Source organism: Choloepus didactylus, chromosome 12 (genome assembly GCF_015220235.1).
Source record: "Choloepus didactylus isolate mChoDid1 chromosome 12, mChoDid1.pri, whole genome shotgun sequence".
NCBI lineage: Eukaryota > Metazoa > Chordata > Mammalia > Pilosa > Megalonychidae > Choloepus > Choloepus didactylus.
Window position 1 is genome coordinate 82,224,160 of NC_051318.1, and position 14,052 is coordinate 82,238,211.

General features: G+C 33.4%; 1 protein-coding gene and 1 non-coding gene across 3 annotated transcripts in view; both read right to left on the minus strand.

Moving 5' to 3' along the window:
- Window positions 1–14,052, minus strand: part of PCDH17 (protocadherin 17) — a 101,382-nt gene that overhangs the window by 44,624 nt on the left and 42,706 nt on the right. The gene's annotated exons all lie outside the window — the stretch shown is intronic.
- On the minus strand, window positions 1,822–1,989 carry LOC119507497. Its single transcript, XR_005211256.1, has one exon. It is a non-coding gene; the product is annotated as a U1 spliceosomal RNA (small nuclear RNA).

The window sequence follows — 14,052 nt, forward strand, 5'->3', positions numbered from 1 at the left end:
CTATATGATGAAACTGTGAACAACTGTTGTACACTTTGGATGATTGTATGGTATGTGAATATATTTCAATAAAATTACATTTAAAAAAATATCATAGGTTTCTCTTTACCTAATTTCACATCTGGTCTGATTCTATTTCCCTTTACCCACAACCATCACCACAATCGTCATCACCACAGGGGTACAAAATAAAACAATACTTATCTTTACTTCTCACTTTTTATCTCTCCATTGATCTGATATCTAAGTTCACTGCATAATCACTATTTATCCCTTTATTTATAAAAATCCCTATATATTAAAGTGAGCATATATTCAGATTTGCCCTGTAAAATCTTTCTGTTCTAACAAAATTATTAAAAGTATCTTTTTACCCTCAAAAAGGAGCCATTTTGGATAATAGGTTATGAGGCCATCCTGCCAAATTCTCTCATTAAATGCTATACAAATAGTAATAAGGTAATGAGTGAATGGAGTTTGTTTTAAATGAACAAAAGATTTGTTTCACTTTCTCCATATTCTCTATATTTTTTCAGTCATTTTAGAATTTTGGCTGACATAATTAAATATTTATTAATAACTCCATTTTTTTTTTAAAATACTTTCCACTAATGAATGGATAGTCAAACAAGAACTATTAACTTATTATATTTCCAAAGAGCAAGAGCAGTTCAAAAGGAATGTATGTTGCAGACATTTTCCAGAGGCTATAATTTTTAACTCAAATGCATGTATCTAAAATGCCTACAAAATGATTCTGCCAAAATGTTGATGTTGCATTTAAAAATCACAAGGGATACTATTTTTAAAGGTTATATAGTTATACTGTCAAATGAAGGGCATACAATATAGCTAGTTAGAGTAACGCAATTAGTGAACATGCTGTGGTTAGATTATTTTGAACATTGTACCTGGCAAAATATAAGGATTACATGATTTATATCACAGACAAATGATAATATAAAGGGTTGAATTAAGTGCTGAGGCATTGCAGCAAGTTTTTCTATCCATGAGTGTTTCAGTTTTATTAGTCATATTATCTGATCATAGCTACAAACTAAATACATTATTTTACCTACTAAAAATTCATGATTTTGTTCATTTTGACATTTCCCATTTAGTATCAACTGCATAATTTGATAAAACAAGGTATAATCTTTGTGAATATTATAGTAATAATTTTAGGTTTTTAAACTGCTATACCTAAAAACTCAACTCCCTTACACATCATTAAATGAGCTCTTTACATCCTAATTAGATAAAGAACCACACAATCTTCTAAACTCCTTACTACATTAAAAGGATATTATAGTAATTCTTAAAACTAAAATGTGAAAATTTTTCCCCAAATAACACCAACAACATAATCAAAACCCAGCATGATAAATACAGTTAAGTGCTGATCTAAAAATTAAAATAATATTTTTTCCATACACAAGGTCTGAAACTTAGGTAAGAAAATCCAATTAAAATTTTTTCTTGAAAATATTTCCTTTTCAGTCACTGGGCTGATTTTTCTCATGAAAATTTGAGAGTCTACAGCCTGATAATTTATTTTAAATTCCTAAGGAACTTTGTATCAAGAGCCTTAAAAATATTCAGATTCTTTGGAACAGTCACTTTGCTCCTAGGGTTGCATCTTAAGGAAATAATCATAAACCTTACTTTAAGAGGTATCTCCAATAGCACATTATTTATAAAAAGTAATTATAAAATTTCATATATATGTATATGGTCCCCTTTCCCCTAAAATAGAGGCATGCTTCAATAAAACATTGTTTAACCACAGGTTTTTGGTTTTTTTTGTTTCTTTTTTTCTTTCAGGGGAGAGCACAAACGCAGTCCTCCACTACCACAAATTATGCAGTCAAGTTTCTCACATTTGGGGAAATCGCAGGGGTCAGCACATCTGGAGTGCAAAGATAGATAAGCTTCGTCCTGGGGAAAAAAACCTGCATGATCAAGTTATCTCCCCTGCCAGGTAAGTATTCAATCATAGTGTTGAATACTGGGATGAATTGAGACCAATGCTTTGGAAGAAATGTAGGGATCGGGGATTTGCTCAAGATATAATGCTCCATGTTAAGATCAGGACACAAGTTGTATATTTGGAATTAATCCAGTTGTGTAACATGCACATATATAAAAATATACTCAAAGACACCTATTAAGGAAATATTACAAAAGTGTTATCTCTAGGCAATTTTGATTTCCACAGAAGTTGGTATTTTATAAGAGAACATTATCTAGATAATTCTTTCAATAAACAGATTGCAAACATCATCTGTAATATAGTTAACCAGGAACTGTGCTCTTTCCACTGTCTTTGACTCTAAGGTTCTACACTATCTTTCGACCACCTTCCCCCTTCTCTATCAGACATCACCTCCTTCTACCTCAACCTCAGCCGCTCTGACGCCAGCCATGCAGGGCTCCATGACGCTTTTTCCATCTGCCATACAAATGGGGACTCTGAACCCACCATTCCCTCTCCTGGAACTGTCCTCGGAGAGCTGCCTGGCTGTCCTTCCTTACTGTCTGCAGGGGTGGACTAGAACAGCAGACTCTCTGTGAGGACTTTCCTGCCCTCCCTTTCTAAAACGTGACTGACACACAGTAGACACTCAGTACAAATTCATTAAGTGAAAGAACCTTATTGCACAGTAAAATCTTCGATTACTAATATCATCATCATCATCATCCTTATGATCACAGCAACATTGCTGAGAATGTGGGGGACAGCACAAATGAATTTCCTCTCTAATGAAGTCTTAGTTTCTAATATTATTTAAGTGGAATAACCATGGACTTTTTAAACTGAGAAAATAATTGGTGGGATTCTTCGAGAAGCTGCCAAATCAGTCACAGGATAGAAACACTTTTCAGTTTCTAAATATCTACATATATATGTGGCATTATGAGGTGGTAAGGCATATTAAAGATAATCTAGTTTGGTCAACTCATTTACAGATAAGGCATTTGAGACACAGACAAGTTAAGATCTTAGCCAAAGACATAGATATGGAACTGTATTACTACTGAACCAGAAACACAACTAAGCCTACTAACTTCTGATCCAGCATTCATTACAGCTATGTGGAAAGTTTCAAGTCTTCTGTGCAGATGATATGTTAAAGTACCTTGACATACTATATAGTATTTCTGCAAATACCCATACAACCCTAGCTGGCACTTAATGTCAGTGGGCATTTGGAAAAAAAAAAAAAAAAAACACAACTTGAATTAAGGAGAAAGATCAGCCTCAATTACAATAGCCATTAACCTTGCTTTTTTCTGATCAATAGAATTTTAAAAGTAGTAGTATGTGTTAATTATTATAAAATGCAAATTTTATTGATAGTTGTACATATACGAACACAACTTACCCCACAGAATTAAAAAAATGTCCTAACTATCTAACTATTTGAAAGAGAGGAACCTATTGCTCTAAACATTTCAGAGAAAATGGGAGGGGTGGGGTGAGGAGGTGAGGAGATATTATTGGATTATGCTTTTTTACCACAGAAAAAAATTCCCAAAATGTTTGACCCCATTGCACTATGAGTGAACTAAATGAGCAGTCTCTCGACACACAGTTTATCCTCATTAAATACTCCACATGACTCCTATTGTCCAAAAAATATTGCACCTGGTGGGGGAAAATAATCTGTCATGATCCAAGACTCCCCCGAGGTGCTCCCCTGAGGATGCTCCCTCCGGAGTTTCTGCCTTGGACAATATGACAGTGGGATATGAGGGACCCTACTTTACAGATAGCTCATGATATCCACCTATTGTTTTGATAGAATGTCCATATGCTTTAAAGGGATTGATGGTCAAATTGGTGTCAAATCTCTCTCTTTCTTTTAATCATATCATTATAAATTACACTTTACTGAAATCAAACGGCAGTCACTGAACAGGTCAAACAATGAATATGGATCTTTTTTTTTTTTCCAGAGAACTACTTCATAGCTACTTTTCTGATGATGCATTTTATATATATATATATTTTAATAAAGAGTTGGCCTTTTTAGTAAGAGTGGCTCTCAAGAGCTAGTTCAAGCTATGAAATGCAAATTTAAATCCCATCGATTGTGTTTAATCTAATAGTTACTTCCAGTTTGAACAGGACAAATTCCCTACAAAAACATTTGAGGAGGCTCCATTGACATCAAGGGGATTTTTAAAAGAACTAGGAATAGGTTTCTGTTCTCTCTTGAAAATCATGTTCTCTGTTTCACTTTCAAAAATTTGACCATTCCAACTATTTTCCTGTCTTTTAAAGTTTCAGAAGTAGTTTATTTTCTACTTGTGAAGGCTGGAACATAAAACTCTTTAATGATTAAAAGTAGAAATGTAAATGAGAATAAAATAAAAGTTAACTATGTTAAATTTCATTTTATCAAAATTATTTGGAATTGTAGTGATATGCCATTTTTAGACTTCTATTATAACCATTAATTAAAGATTCTGAATACATATTAGAAATGACTGATTAAGTGATAGTTGGGCAGCTGGAAATTTCCCCATTTTATTCCTAACTCTTAGTTTATGTATATGGCTTACTAAGCACTTATGAAAAAATATTAATATGTTAAAATAAGAACACAAACATAACAAAAAACTTGCCAAACAGACCACAGTAACATTCTAGGTTCAACAATTCCAAACATTCCTTTGATCACACCATCAGCAACTGTCATCTCTGAGTCTAACATTACATATTATTTTCCTATTCCAAATCCTGTTTATAGTGTCATAAATCTCTTCTCTGAATCTCCTACACTTTGTTTCTCCTTCAGACTTCATGTCCAATTAAGTGCCGAAAACTGGCAAGTATTTATTTCAAACTATCCTAAAACCTTTATCTTTCTTTCCAATCACACTGACCATCACCGGAATTCTGGTCTTTATCACTTTATATGTGTATTATTGAATCCAATTAATTTTCTTGATGACACCTTTTCTTCCTACAATTTGTCTGTACAACTGTAGAAAAAAGTTTCCTAAATGGCTGCTTTAAATATGTTATGCTCTTTCCTGCACATTTTCCATGTCTTCCTATTGATCATTAAAAATACTCAAATACTTGGGTTAACATCCAAGGTTCTATACAAGTTGCTTCCTTCAATTATTTCCCCTAAAATGAGTTACTAATTTTTAAATAAACCTTTTGTTTCTTTAAATCACAAAGATATTACAGAGAGTTCCTATACACCTCACAATCAGTTTCCCCTATTATCACCATTTTACAGTAGTACAATACTTTTGTCACAGTTAATGAACCGATATTGATACATTATCATAAACTGAAATCTAAAATTTATTCAGATTTCTTTAGTTTTCATCTAATGTTCTTTTTTTTCCCCCAGGTTCCCATTCAAGATATCTCTCCTTAATTTTTTCATCTATGTAGGGAATGAAATTCCATCCTACAGCCCCTGCATGAAGACTAGATAAAATTTCATTCTATCCAATTTTTCAATTTTTATAGTTGTCTCATTCTTTCATAAACTTTCACAGGGTAGGACTAATATGCATGCTTTAAAAGGTTGCCCCTCTACCAGAGTGTCAAAACAGATATTTTTCCAAGAGTTTTTCAGAACAAAAATGTCTAATGGGATAAAGAAATCTCAAAAGATCAGGGACTACATCTGTTTTGTGCATCATTTTATTCTTTAGTGCCTTAAACAGGGTCTGGTCTAAATAACTGTTGAATCATTTAATACATACTCATATCCGGGAGAATAAAAGAGAATTATACCACTTTGATTCATCAGTATTGGTTTATTCTTCTGTATAATATTACCTGAGAAATTTCTACTTTGCTCAATATTTTCTTAATAGATATCACATATTCAGAGCATAAACACAATTTTAAGAGGACACATAGTAATTAAATGAACAAAGTATTTTTAGTAGTCCTCAAATAAATTAGAAGCAAGCTATGTATAGCATACTAATTACTATCTATTTTATCTATTCATATTTGAAGATCTTAATACATATAAATGGTAGCACACAATTAACTCAATTTGAATTTCAATGTTATTGAATCAAAGCAAAATAAAAATCTATTTCCTTTTAAGGTAATTCATGATGAAGACAGATCCTCCAAAAAATATAAATAATGACTATACAGTATTACTAAAGTGAATTTGAGCATACTAACATTATTGAACTGAAACGTATTGAACCGATATCAGAAAGCAATTGTTCACAAGTGATGAAAATGATAGCATATCAACTTGCATTTTGATGGCATTAGCAAATGTATTGAGAAAGTATTCAAATGAATTGATGATATGTAAATAATAAATGTACTGAAATGATTGTACATATTTATATTCACAATGCTGTAGTTCTAAAACTAAGCAAAATTCTTAACTCTATTCATAAAAATATAATACCCAAATCTAAAGCAAATAATTTGTCCTGTGGCTTTTAAAAAGCTGTTTGATTCATTCATTTCAACATTCAGATTTTTTTTAAATGATGGTTAATAAAATATTGTCATGTGAATTCAGAAATAATTAGCCTGGTAAGTAATACTCTTGTAATAAGTCTAGTTGAAAATGTATTATCATATATTGTTTATACATTTTGTAATTTCAAGGACAAGTTCCTAGTAACCTGGTATAATTTTTGGGCACAATTACAATACATTCAGGATGTTAATGATATTCTGGTGGATTTGGCTAAGGGTAATTTAAAAATTTTAAAAAGATTTCCCTTTCAAACTTTGAAGGTAAAAATATGTGTGCCTATAAACTCATATACATATAATTTCATACATATATGTGTGGGTATAAAAGCAGAAAATAAGTTTAATAATGAAAGGTATAGAAAGTCAAAATTATAGCTCATAAAATCAATTGTAGTAGTAGATTTATTTCCTAACTGCAGGGTTTTATATAACCTAGGTTTTAAATATATCAGTATTTTACAGAAAGAAAGAGTGAACAGAAACACAACACTAGTATCAGTAAAATGCAAGGAAGAAATTTCGAAAATTCTGACCTCGGGAGAGTTGTTCCTTTATTTTATATATACGTTCTCCTTAAAGTAAAAATTCAAGGGGACTGAGCTCACATAATCTCTCCTGTCCTGAAGACGTTCTGGCTATTTCTTTTCTTAGTTTCACCTTATTATCTCTATTGACAAATCTTTCATTTCCATCATTATGTTCACCACATCTCTTTTGCTCTACCTGGATTTACTTAACTTGATGGTTTTTAAAATCAGTACAAACATATGGCCAACTGTAACGTGTTTCACAAATAAATAAAGATCAGTTTCTGGGTATTCAGAGCTAATTATTTTATTGCAAACGTGGCTTCCTGGATCCAGTGATACGAAGGAGCACTTCTAAGCTCTGTGAATTCTTTACCTGCCTCACCTCAGGTTGTTTACTGCATTTACCCACAGGATAGCTTTTATTTTGCTGATTTGTCTTCTGTGTTTCATAGTGTCAATTTGATTAGTTTTTTCTTTAAATGTGTCAGCTTATCCACTTGCCCTCATTTTTATATATACTTTTATAGTGCAATATTAGTTTCATACACTTAATAGATAACCCAAATTGATCTCTTCCCCCCGAAATCACATTATTTTCTGAGTGTCGGCAGCTGTATATCTTAAATAGATTGTACTCGCTATTTGCATTGTCTCATTTATATTTACACACATTCTCATTGCCTCAACTTGCTTTCTCTGTATGTGGCTTAAGCCAGTCAATAATATTCAATGGCCCAACAATATTGTTACAACCTGATGCAAGTTCTTAATATTGAAAGATTTGACGACGCACTCATACATCCTATTAAGGTATGAAAGCCTTTTATCTTCAAATGTCTTCATCCCCATGACTTCCTCTTCATTTTCACTATCAGCTAAACTGGTTAGAACTTTATAATTTCTCGCCTGGACTACTGCCACTGTGAGATAATGGAAAGATCCCTGAAATTGGAGCCAGATACTCTAGGCTAAAATTTTGGCTTAGCCACACAAGACCTTGGTGACCTTAGATTGGTCATTTCCTTTATGCAAAATAGAAATGGCAATGCCTATCTTATAAAATTGCTGAAAATTGCCTGTGTGTTAAATGAGACAATACAGGCAAATATGCTTAATTCAGCTCCTTGAAGTCATTAAATAATTATTGGATTTGTTTCTAAGGGCAACTGAACTGCAATCTTCCCTGAAGATGAATTCAATATCATTTCATTTCCCATATCAAGATCCTTTAAAATTTTCCCACTGACTTAAGTTGTCTAAAATCTTCTCCTTTTCTGTGGTTTATTTAATTGTTAATTCTCTCTCTCTAACTAAACACTGGGAAAATATTGTAAAATAAGGGAAGTGTCTCCTTCCTACATGGAGTTTGCAGAATACTGGGGGAGACAGGTGAGTGGAAGAAAGATTCCAAGACTAGAATTATCTTTCTTGAAAAAGAAAAGAAACTGAATGGCAACCTCCAATGCCCAGTGTGTGGTGTGCTCACTGGAGAGAGACATAAGATGTTTTTTTTTTAAGTACTGTGGAAGCCACTGGAGTTTTAGTTGGAACAGTGAAATGATCTGATTTACACCTCAAAGAAGATCCCTTTTTTTCCAATGTGTGGCGATTACATGACAAGACAGCAAGACTGGAAGCAGGAGGAACACCTGGGAGGGTGTTGTGGCAAGAAAGCCTGGGTAGGACTCTTAAATTGGAGGTACGTGAACTGAAGACATTTCAGGCAGAATTGGGTTACATTAACAGCAGGAATTAATGAAAGAAGTTGGGATGAGGAAAAGAAAGGAAATATGGTGGGGGGGCTCCTTTGTTTCTGGCTGGAGGGACAATGTAAGTGTTGGTACCCTTCATGGAGATTGGAAAAGAGGGGGCTGATTGAGAATGGGTTGGGGTAGAAGTGGACAGAAAAAAAGGAGTTAAATAGAACTTAATCAAGGTTTTATGTTCCACTTTATTTGCCCAAAAACTTTGATCAAGTACCTTAAGTGTGACATGTCTTAAGAATACAGAGGGACCACAGTCTTGCACATTTTCAATGCTCAATAAAGTAGAATTAAACGTCTCTATATTTAAGTTGTTCTGAATAGTCTATAATACTTCTAAATGTAACACTGAGGCTACAGCTTAATAAATTCAGCATTTAAAACTCAAAATTGATTTTTCTTATTGCTTAAAACTAGCAGAAGTACCATTTTGGCAATCTTAAGAAGAAATGCAGAGATAGGAAACACAGAATTTTCTCATTATACACTATTTTTTACCAGTGATTAGACAGTAATAAGCATTTTTACTTATTTTTTACTTACATTTTTCTACTCTTTTCCTATTCTTTGGCAGAATTAATTTTATTTACACATATATCATAGTATTTACTTACTGGAATTACAGCTAGATGGATAGAATGTTGTCATTCTCAAGTCAATACACCTTGAAGGCAAAGAGTATTATATACATGGGGGCTGGAATAATATTTACTTAATTAAATTATTCATGTATTAATTAACAGTAATGTGATCTGTTCTTGTTCAAAGAGCCACAATATAGCCCTAGGAATAATCTGAAAAATTCCCAGTTTTGATTTACATATGATTCATTCTATTGTCTATTGTTTTCCAAAAGTGTGAAATAATACTATTGCACTCCACAAAGCCATTTTCCATCATTTTCTAAGATTTTCCTGCCATCCATTAACTACCTTAAATACTGTTAGTTTGTTGAGGTCTATATTAATGATATCATAGAATAAACACAGTAATTGAAATTAGGAAGGAAATAACCCAGGACAAAAGCGAAACAAAAATAATTTCATCCTTTCATACAAATTTTAAAAATCTCAAAGAAAAATACAATCTAGGGCAGGCAAATCAATCTTCATGAAATATATATTTTGTTTGAAAATAAACATTGTATTATGGATTGGGGGTATATTTATTGTTGCTCTACAAATTCTAAAAGTGCTACTGAAAATGAACTTATGCAGAGATTAAACAGTTAAATGTGCCAAGATTACTTTTTAGCTATCCAATGTAATATTTGTCATATTAAAACAAGGGTGATAGATTATTTTTTCTGTAGTCTTTCTGAAGAAAGACTCCCAACTGCACATTTCTACTACGATTTAATAAGAAGCTGGATTAAAGAATTTCTCTTGGTGGTAGACAATATTTTTTCATTATATTACTACTTGATTCATTGTACAGGATACATAATCATTAAGAATTTAAAGAAGTAAAAGCCCCAACATGTAAATTAATACAAGTCTACAATTTTTTATTGATAATTTTGCTACTCATTTGGTGGTAAAAACTGACTTGAACTGACATGGACTATTTTTATTCTTTATTTATCCCATTTAATGTGGATATTCAGACTTTACTACAAAATTGTTAATGTGATTGATTATGGTTGCTGTCAAAGATACCACTGGGGATGCTATATAATAATGGTATATGCACCATATCACTTTTCTAAGATCTGTAAAAGTCTTAATTCTTGAAAACATCTGGATCTAAGAATTGTGGAACAATATATCATACATCAGCTCTGAAAAATTCAGGAGAGCTGAGGCTGAAAAGTGCAGGAGGGTCTAATTTGCATATGTTAAAATATTTGGTTTGATATACTACAGGTTCCTATTTCTTGTTTTTTGTTAATTGTAAATATGAAATAATGGCCTCATCTGTTTTTAACAGATGTGCACCTCAGGGTAGAATATCTTAGTAATTTCTGGCTTTTCACAAAACTCAGTGTCATTTGTTTAATATATGCTTATGTGAAATAATTAGATTGACAACTTTACATTGCACTTTACAGAGCAGACTGGAGCCATCTATTATGAGCTCCCTATGATTATTTTCCCTTTGCCTCCACATTCCTGTTCATCTTTTCAAATTTATTTCTCCTTTCTGTTGCAAAGAAAGAGTATCTAATTTTACCTTAAGACTAGCTTCCCCATTGTGCTCCTAAGAATGCCCAGTCTCTAGCGGAATCTTCAGTATCTCCTACTAGTTGGATCATTTGCCTCAGTTTTTTGATAAGGTCAGTTACTTTGAACTGTTAAAGCATTTTCCATCCATAATGCCAGCTCCCTTAAGCTACTGCTCACCCCGCCCCCTTTCTTCCTTCCATTATTTTACAGTCTCCTTAAAATAACAGAGAACTTGCTGTGCACTTCCTGATAATACTTCCATGGTTTATCCTTTTGCAATCTTCTTAATTTTTTCATTATTTCATCATAAGTTCTCTTAATCAAAAGAGGTCTATCAGTTGTCAGATTGCATAGCCTTTCCTCAAGCTTCATTTTTCTTGTATTTCTCTAGAGAGTGAATGAACATTGTTTCTTTTTGTCTATTTTTGACTACTTTTACACAATGGCTTGCACTTCCTTCTCTTCCCTACTGGCCACTCCCTTTCTGTTTTCTTCTCTTCTTCCTCTTTCTGTCTCTTCTCTCTCTGTACACATCAAACTAGTCACTGTCTCCTAAACACACTGTGCACTTTCCAAATCCCATGACCATGTTTCGGTTGTTGCTTGCCTTTCTTCTATCTCCCAGGTCAAAACGCTTTTCACCCCTAATTTTATCTCTTGCATGAGATCCTCAGTGAACAAATTCACAGCACTTTGTCCTCTTTATTTATATCTAATCAATAGCACATTAATTTCTGCAATTTATTATATTTATTTTAGGGTGTGTTTTATTTCTATTACTAGACATTCCTTGAAAATAGATTTCTCGAGTCTCGAAAGGGTTCATTAAGAACAGCATCTTCATTGGAAAGTAAGCCTTCTGTCAGCAGGAGTATTTGCATCGCTTGCTACTCAGTCCCCAACACTTGATACAATGCTTGGCACATACCAGAAACCCAATAAGTATTTGCTTACCTAAGTATATATACTAGGGACTATACAAAGAGTTAGTGAATTACATTAAAAATTCAGAACATATCATTCCAAGTGAATGTGTCTTCCTTCAAAATAGTGACCTTGGGAAAATATACTTCAGTTATGCCAGATCAGATAGTTGGGACTATCCTAATTTGTGAGCCATAAAATAATACCAATTCAGTAACACTTTTTTTAAACAAAAATAGTGCTATCCAACTTTCTTAATAGGTCATTTACCTTGGCTTTAAATTATATGTGGCTGAAAAGTCTAGGCTTCCATCTAGTAATTTATCTAGAGTGTCACAAGATTTTGGAGCACCACAGAACATACTGAATATTTTTCTTGTCAGGTCAAACTATTCTTAAACTCTTCCTCTTCCCAACTTCTAAATGTTGTGTTCTGGAAGGTTCTGTCCTTGACCTACTCTCTTTTCTCTCCAAATTCTTTCTCATCAATTTACCTAGAATTAAGTATGATCCTATGCCAATAATTTCCAGATTTATACTTCCTGACCACTTCTCTGACTGCCAAACTGTAAATTCCAACTGCCTCTTCTGATACTTCCATATGTGTGCCTCAGACATTACTAATTAAGATGCTTAATCCTAGTGGTACTGTGAACAATTGATTCTACGCTTTGTATGACTGCATGGCATGTGAATATACCTCAATAAAATTGAATTATTAAAAAAAAAGATGGGCTTAATCCAAACTCTTCTTTTTACTGCCCAAATGTTTTTCCTGCAATAACTTCACTTTGCCTTTATCACTGTAATAAACCGAACCATTATTTACTCAGTCACTCAAGTAACAATCCTAATATTTATTAACAAGTCAACTTTTATCCTACCTCTTGCTGAAATTCTTCCCCAAATTTGGTTAACTAAAGTCATTTGGTAGTATCTCTGAATAAGTTTCAAATGATCCACTTTATGAAGGCAATTACATTACTGAAATGACCATTGTTAATTTAAAGAAAATGCTAATAGTTCCAAATATTTATGTGTTAATTTAATATATGTGTTATATATTACATCCAAACCTACAGGCATTAAATAATTCAAGTAATATTACATTTATTGGGGCATCAAATCATTTTTCTTTTAGAACCCCTTAGCAAAAAAATCAATTTCAAATGAAATAACTGAGCACTTCATCATAATTACGAAAGCAGTGGCATATACCCAAACAAGTCTTTGATCTTTTACTTCATCTCCATTCCTGCTACCTCTTCACTCTTCTGGGCCTCATTTTCCCTTACCTTGGACTATTGCTCCAGCTTCCTAATTGTATCCCTACCTCCCCAGGCACTGCCATCAAAATCATCTATTCGAAATGAAAGTTTGAATTGTTAGCCCTTGAGCACCTCCTTGGCTCTCCATCATCTGCAAGATAAAGCCTGAGCACTAATGGGGTATTCCAGGCTCCCATTACTGGACATCTGCCACCTCTCCAGTCTCATAGCTGCTCTAGTCTCACATGTCACTACTCATCTATACCTAACAGCACTCGCCATACAATTTTTCATCTCATCTGTGTTTCCTAGAGTGCCTTGTCATCCTCTTTCCCCTGCTCTCGTTCTGCCAAGTGAGCGAAACATTTTCTGAAGGGTCAGCTCAGATGTCTCCTCTTCCAGGAATCTTCTTTGACCTCCCTTTCCCCCCATCCCCCAATCGAGGCTGAGATTTCATTTTCAGAACTCCATTCATACTCTGAACATATCTCTCACTGCACTGAACTCACAGTGTATATACCAAATTCACTTACAACCGTGAGAGCTCCTTGAGGACCTAATCTGCATCTTATCTCATCTCTGAATCCCTCGAAAATGAATCCCTCTTCTGCAACCAACATTCCTTAATGCACCAAGGAGAGTATCAGGGACCAGCAGTTATTAAAAATGTAGGCATGGTACCCAGATTGAACAAATACACAAATACGAATGATTGATGATGAATGACACAGTAGTGTCGATATCTACATCTAGAAGGAGACTCATTTTTTTTTGACTCTTAGAGTTTTTATTCAATATATATCAAAGAATCAAGAATCAAGCTCTCTAGCATGGCTGTTTACATGTTCAGATGCATAAAGAAATGAATGGCGCTGCCATAAATCTGAAAAGACTTTAAAGTCTCTATTGTGT